Source organism: Olea europaea, unplaced genomic scaffold (assembly GCF_002742605.1).
Source record: "Olea europaea var. sylvestris unplaced genomic scaffold, O_europaea_v1 scaffold2825, whole genome shotgun sequence".
Taxonomy (NCBI): Eukaryota; Viridiplantae; Streptophyta; class Magnoliopsida; order Lamiales; family Oleaceae; genus Olea; species Olea europaea.
This window is the reverse complement of record NW_019246754.1, coordinates 71,953-88,975: the sequence shown is the minus strand read 5'-3', so window position 1 is coordinate 88,975 and position 17,023 is coordinate 71,953. Positions and strand designations below refer to the sequence as shown.

At 41.5% G+C, this 17,023-nt stretch overlaps 1 long non-coding RNA gene across 1 annotated transcript; it reads left to right on the top strand.

Moving 5' to 3' along the window:
• Positions 1-4,858: 4,858 nt before the first annotated feature.
• LOC111384049 lies at positions 4,859-6,762 on the top strand. Its single transcript, XR_002700847.1, has 2 exons — positions 4,859-5,122; positions 6,409-6,762. It is a non-coding gene; the product is annotated as an uncharacterized LOC111384049 (long non-coding RNA).
• The last annotated feature ends 10,261 nt before the right edge of the window (positions 6,763-17,023 follow it).

The following is a 17,023-nucleotide window of genomic DNA, read 5'->3' as shown; positions in this document are numbered from 1 at the left end:
GGCAATTTCATCATTTGTCGCATCAGTGTCGAAATGGACCGAAATTTGGCAGGTTAATTGGATACAGCCCCAGAAATTGGAGTCAGCGCACAGACCCGGGATCACGGGATTTTTGCCCAATACCTTCGTTTAGGCCTCTGAATAATTAATTTCCATTTTAATTGTGTCAGGTTGAAGGAGTGTTGGACAGAAAATTAAAAAAATCACACCGTGGGCAATTTCGTCATTTGTCGCGACGGTGTCGGAATGGGCCGAAATTTGGTGGGTTGATTGGAAGTGGCCCCAGAAATTGGAGTTGGGGCACAGACCCGGGATCACGGGATGTTAGCCAAATTCCTTCCTTTAGAGCTCCGAATAATTAATTTCTGTATTAATTATGTCAGGTTGAAGAAGTGTTGGACATAAAATCAAGAAAGAAAAACCGCACCAGGGGCAATTTCATCATTTGTCAGACGGTGTCGGAATGGGCCGAAATTTAGCAGGTTGATTGGAAACGGGCCGAGAAATTGGACTTAGGGCACAGACCCGTGATCACAGGATTTTGTCCAAATTCCTTCGTTTAGGCCTCCAAATAATTAATTTTCGTATTAATTATTTCAGGTTGAAGATGTGTTGGACTGAAAAAAATCAAAGAACAGCCACACCAGGGGCAATTTTGTCATTTGCCACGATGGTGTCGAAATGGGTTAAATTTGGCAGGTTGATTGGAAACATGCCCAGAAATTTGAGTTGGGGCACAGACCTGTGATCACGGGATTTTATCCAAATTTCTTCGTTTAGGCCTTCGAATAATTAATTTCCGTATTAATTATGATAGGTTGAATAAGTGTTGGAAAGAAAATTAAGAAAGAAAAGCCGCACCAGTGGCAATTTCGTCATTTGTCGCGACGTTGCTAGAATGGGCCAAAATTTGGCAGGTTGTTTGGAAGCAGCCAGAGAAATTGGACTTGAGGCACAGACCCGGGATGACATGATTTTAGCCAAATTCCTTCGATTAGGCCTTTAATTTCCGTATTAATTATGTCAGGTTGAAGATGTGTTGGAAAGAAAATTAATAATGAAAAGCCGTACCAGGGGCAATTTCGTCATTTGTCGCGCCGGTATCGGAATGGGCCAAAATTTGGCAGGTTGATTAGAAACCACCCCAGAAATTGGACTCGAGGCACAGTCCCGGGATCATGGGATTTTAGCCAAATTCCTTCGTTTAGGCCTTCGAATAATTAATTTCTGTATTAATTATGTCAAGTTGAGGATGGTTGGATAGAAAATTAACAACCCAAAGCCGCACCAGGGGTAATTTCATCATTTGTAACGACGGTGTCGGAATGGGCCGAAATTTGGCAGGTTGATTGGAAACGGGCCGAGAAACTGGACTTGGGGCACAGGCCCGGGATCACGGGATTTTAGCCAAATTCCTTCGTTTAGGCCTCCGAATAATTAATTTTCGTATTAATTATGTTAGGTTGAAGATGTGTTGGACAGAAAAATAACAAAGAAAAGCCGCACCAGGGGCAATTTCGTCATTTGTCGCGATGTTTTCGAAATGGGTCGAAATTTGGCGAGTTGATTGGAAACGACCCCAGAAATTGGAATCGGGGTACAAACCCGGGATCACGGGATTTTAGCCAAATTCCTTCGTTTAGGCCTCCGAATAATTAATTTTCGTATTAATTATGTCAGGTCGAAGATGTGTAGGACAGAAATTTAACAAAGAAAAGCCGTACGATGGGCAATTTCGTCATTTGTCGCGACGGTGTCAGAATGGGCTGAAATTTGGCAGGTTGATTGGAAACGACCCGAGAAATTGGACCCGGCGCACATACCCAGGATCACGGGATTTTAGCCAAATTCCTTCGATTAGGCCTCCGAATAATTAATTTTCGTATTAATTATGTCAGGTTGAAGATGTGTTGGACAAAAAATTAACAAAGAAAAGCCGCACCAGGGGCAATATCATCGTTTGTCGCGTCGGTGTCGGAATGGGCCGAAATTTGGCATGTTAATTGGATACGGCCCCAGAAATTGGAGTCAGGGCACAGACCCGGGATCGCAGGATTTTAGCCCAATTCCTTCGTTTAGGCCTCTGAATAATTAATTTCCATTTTAATTGTGTCAGGTTGAAGGAGTGTTGGACAGAAAATTAAAAAAAATAATGCACCATGGGCAATTTCGTCATTTGTCGCGACGATGTCAGAATGGCCCGAAATTTGGCGGGTTCATTGGAAGTGGCCCCAGAAATTGGAGTCGGGGTACAGACCCGGGATCACGGGATTTTAGCCAAATTCCTTCGATTAGGCCTCTGAATAATTTATTTCCGTATTAATTATGTCAGGTTGAAGTTGTGTTGGACAGAAAATTAACAAAGAAAAGCCGCACCAGGGGCAATTTCATCATTTGTCGCGTCGGTGTCGGAATGGGCCGAAATTTGGCATGTTAATTGGATACGGCCCCAGAAATTGGAGTCAGGACACAGACCTGGGATCACGGGATTTTAGCCCAATTCCTTCGTTTAGGCCTCTGAATAATTAATTTCCATTTTAATTGTGTCAGGTTGAAGGAGTGTTGGACAGAAAATTAAAAAAAAACCGCACCATGGGCAATTTCGTCATTGTCGCGACGGTGTCGGAATGGGCCAAAATTTGGTAGGTTGATTGGAAGTGGCCCCAGAAATTGGAGTCGAGGCACAGACCCAGGATCACGGGATGTTAGCAAAATTCCTTCGTTTAGACCTCCGAATAATTAATTTTCGTATTAATTATGTCAGGTTGAAGAAGTGTTGGACATAAAATTAAGAAAGAAAAATTGCACCAGGGGCAATTTCATCATTTTTCAGACGGTGTCGGAATGGACCGAAATTTGGCTGCTTCATTGGAAATGCCCCAAGAAATTGGACTCGGGGCACAAACTCGGAATCACGGGATTTTAGCCAAATTCCTTTGTTTAGGCCTCCGAATAATTAATTTTCTTATTAATTATGTCAGGTTAAAGTAGTGTTGGACAGAAAATTAACAACGCAAAATCGTACCAGGGGCAATTTTGTCATTCGTCGCGACGATGTCGGAACGGGCCGAAATTTGGCAGGTTGTTTGGAAACGGCCCCAGAAATTGGATTTGGGGCACAGACCTGGGATCACGGGATTTTAACCAAATTCTTTCGTTTAGGCCTCCGAATAACTAATTTCCTTATTAATTATGTCAGGTTGAAGAAGTATTGGATAGAAAATTAAGAAAGAAAAACCGTACCAGAGGCAATTTCGTCATTTGTCACGACGGTGTCGGAATGGGCCGAAATTTGGCAGGTTCATCAGTAACGGCTTGAGAAATTGGACTCGGGACACAAACTCGAGATCACGGGATTTTAGCCAAATTCCTTCATTTAGGCCTCCGAATAATTAATTTTCGTATTAAATATATCAGGTTGAAGATGTGTTGGATAGAAAATTAACAAAGAAAAACCACACCAGGGGCAATTTCATCATTTCTCACGACGGTGTTGGAATGGGACAAAATTTGCCAGGTTGATGGGAAATGGCCCCAGAAATTGGACTCGGGACATAGACCTGGGATCACGGGATTTTAGCCAAATTCCTTCGTTTAGGCCTCCAAATAATTAATTTCCGTATTAATTATGTCAGGTTGAAGATGTGTTGGGCAGAAAATTAACAAAGAAAAATCGCACCAGGGGCAATTTCGTAATTTGTCGCGACGTTGTTGGAATGGGCCGAAATTTGGCAGGTTGATTGGAAACGGCCCTAGAAATTGGAATCGGGGCACAGACTCGGGATCAAGAGATTTTAGCCAAATTCCTTCGTTTAGGCCTCCAAATAACTAATCTCTGTATTAATTATGTTAGGCTGAAGAAGTGTTGGACATAAAATTAACAAAGAAAAACCTCACCAGGGGCAATTTCATTATTTGTTGCGACGGTGTCAGAATGGGCCGAAATTTGGTAGGTTCATTGGCAGTGGCCCAAGAAATTGGACTTGGGACACAGACCCAAGATCACAGGATTTTAGCCAAATTCCTTCGTTTTGGCCTCCGAATAATTAATTTCCATATTAAATATATCAGGTTGAAGATGTGTTGGACAGAAAATTAACAAAGAAAAATCGCACCAGGGTAATTTCGTCATTTGTTGCGACGGTGTTGGAATGGGATGAAATTTGGCAGGTTCATGGGAAACGGCCCCAGAGATTGGACTCGGGACACAGACCTGGGATCACAGGATTTTAGCCAAGCTCCTTCGTTTAGGCCTCCGAATAATTAATTTTCGTATTAATTATGTTAGGTTGAAGATGTGTTGGACAGAAAATTAACAATGCAAAACCACACTAGGGATAATTTCGTCATTTGTTGCGATGGTGTCGGAATGGGTGGGAATTTGGCAGGTTGATTGGAAACGGCCCCAAAAATTGGAGTCGGGGCACAGACCCGGGATCACGGGATTTTAGCCAAATTCCTTCCTTTTGGCCTCCGAATAATTAATTTCCGTTTTACTTATGTCAGGTTTAAGAAGTGTTGGACAGAAAATTAACTAAGAAAAACAGCACCAGGGGAAATTTCGTCATTTGTCGCGACGATGTCGGAATGTGCCGAAATTTGGTTGGTTGATTGGAAACGACCCTAGAAATTGGACTCAGAGCACAGACCCGGGATCACCAGATTTTAGCCAAATTCTTTCGTTTAGACCTTCGAATAATTAGGGCCTGTTCTCTTTATCGTTTTCGGGCCGTTTTCTGTTTTCAATTTTTGAAAATGATGAAAACGTGTTCTCTTCCCCGTTTTTGAAAATGCGTTTTGAAAAACAAAAAAAATTGTGAAGAAAATAGAAAATGGCAAAAAGGTCGTTTTGGCTGTTTTTCAGGCAAAACACAGGAAAATTTGAAAACGCTGAAAACACGCCCAAATGAAAAACACCTTCCTCTTTCTCTCCCGAAAGAGACATTCCACACCCATTTTCTCTAGGATTTGCTCTTCCTTCCCGAATTCTCTATGGTTTGCTTCGTTCCCGAGAGCTGCCACAAGCTTCTCGACGTCGTCAGCGGAGTAGAGGGCTGAATCAAGTGCGATTTTGAAGATTCCTCGTCTCCGATTTTCTGCTCCATACCATCATCAAATCTAGGTATTTCTTTGGTGTTATTTTCTCTGGACAAATTTCAATTTTTTTTCTTCATTGGTGTTTTAAAGCATTCAAGAGTATAATGGATTTGATTTTTGTGAATGATTCATCGGGTCAACAGGAGTCGATCTATAGCCCTTGGGAATCGGTGTTAAACTTTGCTGTAATTTGATTGATTTTTTTTGCTTTTTGTGATAGTTTCTATTGTAGTAACAGTGATTGTGTGGATCGGCTTAGAATAAGTGATTGTGTGTCGGTTTCATTTTTGTTTTCTGAATTTGTAATCCAAGGAATTGGGGTGAGTGCTAGATGCACTAACTTCCATTGACGAGTGTGAAAATTCAAAATGGAAGTTCAGGATTCATCTGATTTTGGCTGATTATAATTTCAACTAGCAGTTCTTGAAGCTTTACCTCATTCTCATTCTTGAGGTTACATATGTTTTCAAGATTATTATATTGGCTTAAAAGGACATTTCTTTTCCATCAATGGTAACAGTTCTTGCTGTTTGTAAATTCCTTCCAGTCTTATTAGTTATCGAAATGGACCTTCTTGCGCAAAAATGAATAAGTAGTAGCGTCTGTTTATTGTAATTTAGTGTTCAATTGAAATGGGGCTTCTTGTGCCCCAACTCCACATTCTGCACAGTTAATTGAAGAGGTTAATTGAGTCCCACTAGTAAACCCCACCCCAACCTCCACCCACGAGGGGGATGTGGTTTTGGATAGTTATAGGTGAAGGGAGTATCCACTTACAACTTTACTGCTGCAAAGATTTGTTAGAAATCTAACTGATTCACACATGGGACCTTGTATATTATTAGTTTCTCTTAAAGTCATGTTTGAAAGTGATTGATTTTTCTTATTTATTCTTTTGAACTTATGAATTATACATTTCTTATTTTGATTTCTAGCTAGATTGACAACCTTTGAGGAATTTATAGTTGAAAGGAACCTATAGGTTTGAGGTTGACATATGTCTGGATGACTCGCTTGAGATGGGTTTTGATCGCAAGAGAGGCTCAAGGCCTGTGTTTTGTGACGTGAAGAGTGGCCGAGAAGGCAGGAGTGTTTAAGGAATGGGGTTGGAGGTCATGTGGTGGAGAGGTTGAGAGAGAGTGCTAGAGTTGTGGTTTATAAAATGTGGCATGGTGCCTACAGTTGTTGAAAGATTCTCGGGTTTTATTTCCAGTTTCAGTTTTGCCAAGTATTATCTTTGTTTTGTTGTACTGATTTATCACTAATATTGTCCTTCCATGTTTTAATCTATCTAAATATGTTTGGTTATAGGTAGAGGTGATTATAGAAATGGTGGCGACCAGGACAGGCATCCAAGTGGAGCACCCAGACGTGGACGTGGGCACGGCCAAGGTGGTAGAGGAAATGACAGGCAAGATTCAGACCGTGGCTCACAAAAGTGGGGTTCTAAGGATGGTGATGATACTGGTGGATTTAATCTTTGAATTGCTGGTGGCTGAGCTAATTAATTTTGTAATTCCATTGTCATTAGACTTGGAATATTTCCCATTGCTTTGTATGCAACACCTAGTCCATTAATTATGTCAATGTACTATGGTAGTTTTGTTGGTCAGAATGTTTATATGATTGCCTTTACAAGAAAATATAATTGCCTTTTGAATTTAATTTAGGTTGCGTTTTTTATATCTGGAAACAAATATGTACAGTTTACATTTGCAATGAAGGTGCATATACTGGAAAAACACTGATTGGGCGAAAAGATGAAATTTGGGCATATGGAATTGCAATTTACATTTAATTGAGGAGCCTAAACTACAATTGAGGGTATGAATAAAGTCTGAGTTTAAAAAAAAAAAATAATTATAAAAAAATATTCTCAAAATTTCAAAGTAAACGCGTTTTCCATTTTATGTTTTGAGAAACAGTTTTTCAAAATGACAAAAAGAACGCATTTTCAACAATTTCAAAACAGGCACTTAAAACACAAAACTCAAAATGAATCTAAAACTCAAAATACAAAACTGAAACACAAAGAGAACAGACCCTTAATTTCCGTATTAATTATGTCAGGTTGAAGATGTGTTGGACAGAAAATTAACAAAGAAAAATCGAACCAAGGGCAATTTCGTCATTTGTCGCGACGGTGTCGGAATGGGCCGAAATTTGGCAGGTTGATTGGAAACGGCCCGAGAAATTGGAGTCGGGGTACAGACCCGTGATCACGAGATTTTCGTCAAATTCCTTCGTTTAGGCCTCCGAATAATAAATTTTCTTATTAATTATGTCAGGTTGAAGAAGTGTTGGACAGAAAATTAACAATGCAAAATCGTACCAGGGGCAATTTCATCATTCGTCGCGACGGTGTCAGAATGGGCTGAAATTTGGCAGGTTGTTTGGAAACGGCCCCAGAAATTGGACTCAGGGCACAGACTCGGGATAACGAGATTTTAGCCAAATTCCTTTGTTTAGGCCTCCGAATAACTAATTTTCGTATTAATTATGTTAGGCTGAAGAAGTGTTGGACGGAAAATTAACAAAGAAAAACCTCACCAGGGGCAATTTCGTCATTTGTCGCGATGGTGTCGGAATGGGTTGAAATTTGGCAGGTTCATTGGTAACGGCTCGAGAAATTGGACTCGGGGCATAAACCCGAGATCACAGGATTTTAGCCAAATTCCTTCGTTTAGGCCTCCGAATAATTAATTTTCGTATTAAATATATTAGGTTGAAGAGTTTAGGCCTCCAAATAATTAATTTTCGTATTAATTATGTCAGGTTGAAGATGTGTTGGACAGAAAACTAACAACGCAAAATCGTGCAAGGGATAATCTCTTCATTTGTTGCGACGGTGTCGGAATGGGCCGGAATTTGGCAGGTTGATTGGAAACGGCTCCAGAAATTGGAGTCGTTGCACAGACTCGAGATCGCGGGATTTTAGCCAAATTCCTTCCTTTAGGCCTCCGAATAATTAATTTCCATATTACTTATGTCAGGTTTAAGAAATGTTGGACAGAAAATTAACTAAAAAAAATAGCTCCAGGGGAAATTTCGTCATTTGTCATGACGGTGTCGGAATGGGCCGAAATTTGGTAGGTTTATTGGAAACGACCCAAGAAATTGGAATCGGGACAGAGTCCTGAGACTGATATAGGACAACTAGCTTTGGAGTTTGAAGAAGTGTTGGACAGAAAATTAATAAAGAAAAATCGCTCGAGGAGAAATTTCATCATTTGTCGCGACGGTCTAAATTTGGCAGGTTGATTGGAAACGGCCAGAGAAATTGGAGTCGGGGTATAAACCCGGGATCATGGGATTTTAGCCAAATTCCTTTGTTTAGGCCCCCGAATAATTAATTTCCGTGTTAATTATGTCAGGTTGAAGATGTTTTGGACAGAAAATTAACAAAGAAAAATCGCACCAGGGGCAATTTCGTCATTTGTCGCGACGGTGTCAGAATGGGCTGAAATTTGGCAGGTTGATTGGAAACGGCCCTAGAAATTGGACTTGGGGCATAGACTCGGGATCATGAGATTTTAGCTAAATTCCTACGTTTAGGCCTCCGAATAATTAATATCCGTATTAACTATGTCAGGTTGAAGATGTGTGGGATAGTAAATTAACAAAGAACAACCGTACCAGGGGCAATTTTGTCATTTGTCGCGACGGTGTCAGAATGGGCTAAAATTTGGTAGGTTGATTGAAAATGGCACCTAAAATTGGACTCGGGATCACGAGATTTTAGCCAAATTCCTACGTTTAGGCCTCCGAATAATTAATATCCGTATTAACTATGTCAGGTTGAAGATGTGTGGGATAGAAAATTAACAACGCAAAACAGCACCAGGGTCAATTTTGTCACTTGTCGCGACGATGTCGGAATGGGACGAAATTTAGCAGGTTGATGGGAAACGGCCCCAGAAATTGGACTCGGGACACAGACCTGAGATCACGGGATTTTAGCCAAGTTCCTTCATTTAGGCCTCCGAATAATTAATTTTCGTATTAATTATGTCAGCTTGAAGATGTGTTGGACGGAAAATTAACAACGTAAAATCGGACTAGGGGCAATTTCGTCATTTGTCGCGACGGTTTCGAAATGGGCCGAAATTTGACAGGTTGATTGGAAACGGCCCCAGAAATTGGAGTCGGGGCATAGACCCGGGATCATGGGATTTTAGCCAAATTCCTTCGTTTAGGCCTCCGAATAATTAATTTTTGTATTAATTATGTCAGGCTGAAGAAGTGTTGGACCGAAAATTAACAACGCATGACCGCACCAGGGGCAATTTCGTCATTTCTCGCGACGGTGTCGGAATGGGCTGAAATTTTGCAGTTTGATTGGAAACAGCGCCAGAAATTGGACTCGGTGCAAAGACCCCGGGATCACGAGATTTTAGCCAACTTCCTTCGTTTAGGCCCCCGAATAATTGATTTCCGTATTAATAATGTCAGATTGAAGATGGGTTGGACAGAAAATTAACAACGCAAAACCGCACTAGGGATAATTTCGTCATTTATTACGACGGTGTCGAAATGGGCCGAAATTTAGCTGGTTGATTGGAAACGGCCCCAGAATTGGAGTCGGGGCACAGATCCGGGATCACGGGATTTTACCCAAATTCATTCATTTAGGCCTCTGAATAATTAATTTCCGTATTACTTATGTCAGGCTTAAGAAGTGTTGGACAGAAAATTAACAAAGAAAATAGCACCAGGGGAAATTTTGTCATTTGTCGCGACAGTATCGGAATGGGTCGAAATTTGGCAGGTTGATTGGAAATGGCCCCAGAAATTGGACTCGGGGCACAGACCCGGGATCACGGGATTTTAGCCAAATTCCTTCGTTTAGGCCTCCAAATAATGAATTTCCATATTAATTATGTCAGGTTCAAGAAGTGTTGGATAGAAAATTAACGAAGAAAAATCGCTCCAGGGTCAGTTACGTCATTTGTCGCGACGGTGTCGGAATCGGCCGAAATTTGGCAGGTTGATTGGAAACGGCCCCAGAAATTGAACTCGGGGCACAGACTCGGGATCACAAGATTTTAACTAAATTCCTATGTTTAGGCCTCCGAATAATTAATATCCGTATTAACTATGTCAGGTTGAAGATGTGTGGGATAGAAAATTAACAACGCAAAATGCACCAGGGTCAATTTTTCGGGCCAAATCAACCTGCCAAATTTCGGGCCATTCCGACACCGTCGTGACAAATGATAAAATTGCCCCTAGGGCGATTTTGCGCTGTTAATTTTCTGTCCAACACATCTTCAACCTGACATAATTAATAAAAAAAATTAATTATTTGGAGGCCTAAACGAAGGAATTCGACTAAAATCCCATGATCCCCGGTCTGTGCCTCGAGTCCAATTTCTGGTGCCGTTTCCAATCAACCTGCCAAATTTCGGCTCATTCCGACACCGTCGCGACAAATGACGAAATTGCCCCTGGTGTGGTTTTTCTTTTTTAATTTTCTGTCCAACATTTCTTCAACCTGACATAATTATTACGGAAATTAATTATTCGGAGGCCTAAACGAAGGAATTTGGTTAAAATCCCGTGATCCCGGGTCTGTGCCCCGACTCCAATTTCTGTGGCCGTTCCCAATCAACTTGCCAAATTTCGGCCCATTTCAACGCCGTCGTGACAAATGACAAAATTGCCCCTGGTGCAGTTAACACTTCTTCAGCCTGACATAATTAATACGAAAATTAATTATTCGGTGGCCTAAACGAAGGAATTTGGCTAAAATCACGTGATCCCGAGTATATGCCTCGAGTCCAATTTCTGGGGCCGTTTCCAATCAACCTGCCAAATTTCGGTCCATTCCGACACCATCGTAACAAATAACGAAATTGCCCCTGGTGCGATTTTTCTTTGTTATTTTTCTGTCCAACACTTCTTCAACCTGACATAATTAATACGGAAATTAGTTATTCAGAGGCCTAAAGGAAGGAATTTGGCTAAAATCTCGTGATCCCAGGTATGTGCCCCGAGTCCAATTTCTAGGGCCGTTTCAAATCAACCTACCAAATTTCGGCCCATCCGACACCGTTGCGACAAATGACGAAATTGCCCTTGGTACGATTTTTCTTTGTTATTTTTCAATCCAACACCTCTTCAACCTGACATAATTAATACAGAAATTAATCATTCAAAGGCCTAAACGAAGGAATTTAGCTAAAATCCCGTGATCCCATGTCTGTGCCCCGAGTCCAATTTCTGGTGCCGTTTCCAATCAACCTGCCAAATTTTGGCCCATTCCGACACTGCCGTGACAAATGACAAAATTGCCCCTGGTGTGATTTTTCTTTTTTAATTTTCCGTCCAACACTTCTTCAACCTGACGTAATTATTACGAAAATTAATTATTAGGAGGCCTAAACGAAGGAAATTTGCTAAAATCACGTGATCCCGAGTCTGTGGGCCGACTCCAATTTCTGGGGCCGTTTCCAATCAACCTGCCAGATTTCGGCCCATTCCGACACCGTCGCGACAAATGACAAAATTGCCCTTGGTGCAGTTTTTATTTGTTAATTTTCTGTCCAACACTTTTTCAACCTGACATAATTAATACAGAAATCAATTATTCGGAGGCCTAAACGAATGAATTTGGCTAAAATCCCGTGATCCCAGGTCTGTGCCCCGAGTCCAATTTCTCGGGCCGTTTCTAATCGACCTGCCAAATTTCGGCCCATTCCGACTCCGTCGCGACAAATGACAAAATTGCCCATAGTGCGATTTTTCTTTTTTAATTTTCTATCCAACACTTCTTCAACCTGACATAACTTGCCAAATTTCGGCCCATTCCGACTCCGTCGCGACAAATGACAAAATTGCCCTTGGTGCAGTTTTTATTTGTTAATTTTCTGTCCAACACTTCTTCAACCTGACATAATTATAACGGAAATTAATTATTCGGAGGCCTAAACGAAGGAATTTGGTTAAAATCCCGTGATCCCAGGTCTGTACCCCGAGTCCAATTTCTCGGGCCGTTTCCAATCAACCTGCCAGATTTCGGCCCATTCCGACTCCGTCGCGACAAATGACAAAATTGCCCTTGGTGCAGTTTTTATTTGTTAATTTTCTGTCCAACACTTCTTCAACCTGACATAATTATAACGGAAATTAATTATTCGGAGGCCTAAACGAAGGAATTTGGTTAAAATCCCGTGATCCCAGGTCTGTACCCCGAGTCCAATTTCTCGGGCCGTTTCCAATCAACCTGCCAGATTTCGGCCCATTCCGACTCCGTCGCGACAAATGACAAAATTGCCCTTGGTGCAGTTTTTATTTGTTAATTTTCTGTCCAACACTTCTTCAACCTGACATAATTATAACGGAAATTAATTATTCGGAGGCCTAAACGAAGGAATTTGGTTAAAATCCCGTGATCCCAGGTCTGTACCCCGAGTCCAATTTCTCGGGCCGTTTCCAATCAACCTGCCAGATTTCGGCCCATTCCGACTCCGTCGCGACAAATGACAAAATTGCCCTTGGTGCAGTTTTTATTTGTTAATTTTCTGTCCAACACTTCTTCAACCTGACATAATTATAACGGAAATTAATTATTCGGAGGCCTAAACGAAGGAATTTGGTTAAAATCCCGTGATCCCAGGTCTGTACCCCGAGTCCAATTTCTCGGGCCGTTTCCAATCAACCTGCCAGATTTCGGCCCATTCCGACTCCGTCGCGACAAATGACAAAATTGCCCTTGGTGCAGTTTTTATTTGTTAATTTTCTGTCCAACACTTCTTCAACCTGACATAATTATAACGGAAATTAATTATTCGAAGGCCTAAACAAAGGAATTTGGCTAAAATCTCGTGATCCCGAGTCTTTGCCCCAACTTCAATTTCTGCGGCCGTTTCCAGTCAACGTGCCAAATTTTGGTCCATTCCGACACCATCGTGACAAATGACAAAATTGCCCCTGGTGGGGTTTTTCTTTGTTAATTTTCTGTCCAACACTTCTTCAGCCTGACATAATTAAGACGGAAATTAATTATTGGGAGGCCTAAACGAAGGAATTTGGCTAAAATCCCGTGATCCTGGGTATGTGCCCTGAGTCCAATTTCTGGAGCCGTTTCCAATCAACCTGCAAAATTTTGGCCCATTCCAACACCGTCACGACAAATAAAGAAATTGCCCTTGGTGCGGTATTTCTTTTTTATTTTTCTATCCAGCACTTCTTCAACCTGACATAATTAATACGAAAATTAATTATTCGAAGGCCTAAACGAAGGAATTTGGCTAAAATCTCGTGATCCCGGGTATGTGCCCCGAGTCCAATTTCTAGGGCCGTTTCATATCAACTTACCAAATTTCGGCCCATCCGACACCGTCGCGACAAATGACGAAATTGCTCCTGGTGCGATTTTTCTTTGTTATTTTTCTATCCAACACCTCTTCAACCTGACATAATTAATACAGTAATTAATCATTCAAAGGCCTAAACGAAGGAATTTGGCGAAAATCCCGTGATCCCGGGTTTGTGCCCCGACTCCAATTTCTGGGGCCGTTTCCAATCAACCTTCCAAATTTCAGTCCATTCCAACACCATCGTGACAAATGACAAAATTGTCCCTGGTGCGGTTTTGCGTTGTTAATTTTCTGTCCAACACTTCTTCAGCTTGACATAATTAATACGAAAATTGATTATTCAGAGGCCTAAACGAAGGAATTTGGCTAAAATCCCGTGATCCCAGATTTGTACCCCGACTCCAATTTCTGGGGCCGTTTCCAATCAACTTGCCAAATTTCGGCCCATTCCGACACCGTCGCGACAAATGACAAAATTGTCCCTACTGCGATTTTGCGTTGTTAATTTTCTGTCCAACACTTCTTCAACCTGACATAATTAATACGAAAATTGATTATTCGGAGGCCTAAACAAAGGAATTTGGCTAAAATCCCGTGATCCCAGGTCTGTGCCTCGACCCCAATTTCTGGGGCCGTTTCAGAGCAACCTGCAAATTTCGGCCCATTCCGACACCGTCGCGAAAAATGACAAAATTGCCCCTGGTACGATTTTGCGTTGTTAATTTTTTGTCCAACACATCCTCAACCATACATAATTAATACGGAAATTAACTATTCAGAGGGGTAAACGAAGGAATTTGGCTAAAATCTCATGATCCCAGGTCTATGCCCCGAGTTCAATTGCTCGGGCCGTTTCTAATCAACCTGCCAAATTTCAGACCATTCTGACACCGTCGCGACAAATGACGAAATTGCCCCTGGTGCGATTTTTCTTTGTTAAATTTTTGTCCAACACTTCTTCAACCTAACATAATTAATACGGAAATTAATTATTCGGAGGCCTAAACGAAGGAATTCGACTAAAATCCCATGATCCCGGGTCTGTGCCCCGAGTCCAATTTCTGGTGTCGTTTCCAATCAACTTGCCAAATTTTGGCTCAATCCGACACCGTCGTGACAAATGACGAATTGCCCCTGGTGTGGTTTTTCTTTCTTAATTTTCTGTCCAACATTCCTTCAACCTGACATAATTACTACGGAAATTAATTATTCTGAGGCCTAAACGAAGGAATTCGGTTAAAATCCCGTGATCCTGGGTCTGTGCCCCGACTCCAATTTCTGTGGCCGTTCCCATCAACTTGCCAAATTTTGGGCCATTTCGACGCCGTCGTGACAAAGGATAAAATTACCCCTGGTGCGGTTTTTTTTTGTTAATTTTCTGTCCAACACTTCTTTAGCCTGACATAATTAATACGAAAATTAATTATTCAGAGGCCTAAACGAAGGAATTTGGCTAAAATCCCGTGATCCCAAGTATATGCCTCGAGTCCAATTTCTGGGGCCGTTTCCAATCAACCTGCCAAATTTCGGCTCATTCCGACACCATTGCGACAAATGATGAAATCGCCCCTGGTGCGGTTTTTCTTTGTTATTTTTCTGTCCAATACTACTTCAACCTGACATAATTAATACGGAAATTAGTTATTCAGAGGCCTAAACGAAGGGATTTAGCTAAAATCCCGTGATCCCAGGTCTGTGCCCCGAGTCCAATTTCTGGGGCCGTTTCCAATCAACCTGCCAGATTTCGGCCCATTCCGACACCGTCGCGACAAATGGCAAAATTGCCCTTGGTGCGGTTTTTATTTGTTAATTTTCTGTCCAACACTTCTTCAACCTGACATAATTAATACAGAAATCAATTATTGTGAGGCCTAAACGAAGGAATTTGGTTAAAATCCCGAGATCCCGGGTCTTTGCCCCGACTCCAATTTTTGTGGTCGTTTCCAATCAATTTGCCAAATTTAGTCCATTCCGACACCGTCGCGACAAATGACGAAATTGCCCCTGGTGCGATTTTTCTTTGTTAATTTTCTGTCCAACACTTCTTCAACCTAACATAATTAATACGAAAAATAATTATTCGGGGGCCTAAATGAAGGAATTCGGCTAAAATCCCATGATCCAGGGTCTGTGCCCCAAGTCCAATTTCTGGTGCAGTTTCCAATCAACCAGCCAAATTTCGGCCCATTCCGACACCGTCGCGACAAATGAAGAAATTGCCCCTGGTGTGGTGTTTCTTTTTTAATTTTCTGTTCAACATTTTTTCAACCTGACATAATTATTGCAGAAATTAATTATTCCGAGGCCTAAATGAATGAATTTGGCTAAAATCCCGTGATCCCGAGTCTGTGCCCCGACTCCAATTTCTGGGGCCATTTCCAATCAAGCTGCCAAATTTTGGCCCATTCCGACGCCATCGTGACAAATGACAAAATTGCCACTGGTGCAGTTTTTTTTGTTTATTTTCTGTCCAACACTTCTTCAGCCTGAGATAATTAATACAGAAATTAATTATTCGGAGACCTAAACGAAGGAATTTGGCTAAAATCCCGTGACCCTGGGAATGTGCCCCGAGTCCAATCTCTCGAGCCATTTCCAATCAACCTGTCAAATTTCGGTCTATTCCGAAACTGTTGCGACAAATGACGAAATTTTCCCTGGTGCGGTTTTTCTTAGTTAATTTTCTGTCAAACACTTCTTCAACCTGACATAATTAATATAGAAATTAATTATTCGGTGGCCTAAACGAATGAATTTGGCTGAAATCCTGTGATCCCAGGTCTGTGCCCCGAGTCCAATTTCTCGGGCCATTTCCAATCAGCCGGCCAAATTTCAGCCCATTCCGACACCATCGTGACAAATGACGAAATTGCCCACTGTGTGATTTTTCTTTTTTAATTTTCTGTCCAACACTTCTTCAACCTGACATAATTATAACGAAAATTAATTATTCGAAGGCCTAAACGAAGGAATTTGGCTAAAATCCTGTGATCCCGAGTCTTTACCCCAACTTCAATTTCTGCGGCCGTTTCCGGTCAACCTGCCAAATTTCGGCCCATTCCGACACCATCGCGACAAATGACAAAATTGCCCCTGGTGGGGTTTTTCTTTGTTAATTTTCTGTCCAACACTTCTTCAGCCTGACATAATTAAGATGGAAATTAATTACTTGGAGGCCTAAACGAAGGAATTTGGCTAAAATCCCGTGATCCCGAGTATGTGCCCTAAGTCCAATTTCTGGAGCCGTTTCCAATCAACCTGCCAAATTTCAGCCCATTCCAACACCGTCGCGACAAATAACGAAATTGCCCCTAGTACGGTTTTTCGTTGTTATTTTTATGTCCAACATTTCTTCCACATGACATAATTAATATGAAAATCAATTATTCGGAGGTCTAAACGCAGGAATTTGGCTAAAATCCCATGATCCCGGGTCTGTGCCCCTAGTCCAATTTTTGGGGCCGTTTCCGATCAACCTGCCAAATTTTGGCCCATTCCGACACCGTCGCAACAAATGACAAAATTGCCCTTAGTGCGGTATTTCTTTGTTATTTTTCTATCCAGCACTTCTTCAACCTGACATAATTAATATGAAAATTAATTAT